The 727-nt window shown below is 39.2% G+C and overlaps 1 non-coding gene across 1 annotated transcript; it reads right to left on the bottom strand.

Annotated features, from left to right (window-relative positions):
* Window positions 1-387: 387 nt before the first annotated feature.
* LOC114675266 (small nucleolar RNA U13) lies at window positions 388-491 on the bottom strand. Its single transcript, XR_003726348.1, has one exon. It is a non-coding gene; the product is annotated as a small nucleolar RNA U13 (small nucleolar RNA).
* Window positions 492-727: the final 236 nt, after the last annotated feature.

The following is a 727-nucleotide window of genomic DNA, read 5'->3' as shown; positions in this document are numbered from 1 at the left end:
TATAATGAAACATCTTTTTCCCTTAGTCTTCAATGTAGAATTTTTAATTGCTCTCCAACAACTTTAGGAAAAAAGATTTGGGAAAGGCAGGATTACATTGGTGGTCAGTCAGCTATATCTGCATTGTTATATATACACTGGGCCTTGCTATATTTACACTAGTGTTAGTATACAGTGGAGAAGTTGGTGTCCCCAAATAGCTGTTTACTTTTCCTCTGCAGCCCCTAAAGTGCTTAGTCATTTCTTTTGTACTCTAAGACTTCCTCTGTTATTAGCCCTCACTATTTCCTTGGGATCTGCCTAATCCAAAATATTTCTCTGGGCCATACCTGACTCTACCTTCTCAGCTCCCAGCATTTCAATCTCCACTCACCATTTTTTTTTTCACATCAGATGGATAATGTGCTGACATCATAACAAGGTTTGAGGGAAGTTCATCTCACACAATAGCATGAAAATGTAATCAATATGCTTATGAACCATAAAAGGGTCTACACCACTTGCTGTTACCCAGGCATTTACAATGTCTTGTAGAGCTGGGCTGCAATGGCTCATTTCACCAATAGGTGGTAATGTAAAATTTGACTTGGGCCTGTATATTAGGGAGAGTGGGGCGGGATGAGGTTGAGGAGAAAGGAGGGTGGCAGAAGTATCTAACACACTCCTGTGTCTCAGCAGGACATTTTCAAGTTTGAAATTATAATTGTTCTAAAATATCCTTTTTGTT

The sequence above is a fragment of the Macaca mulatta genome, chromosome X (assembly GCF_049350105.2).
Source record: "Macaca mulatta isolate MMU2019108-1 chromosome X, T2T-MMU8v2.0, whole genome shotgun sequence".
Lineage (NCBI taxonomy): Eukaryota > Metazoa > Chordata > Mammalia > Primates > Cercopithecidae > Macaca > Macaca mulatta.
The sequence above is the reverse complement of the archived record's forward strand: the minus strand, read 5'-3'. Positions and strand labels throughout refer to the sequence as shown.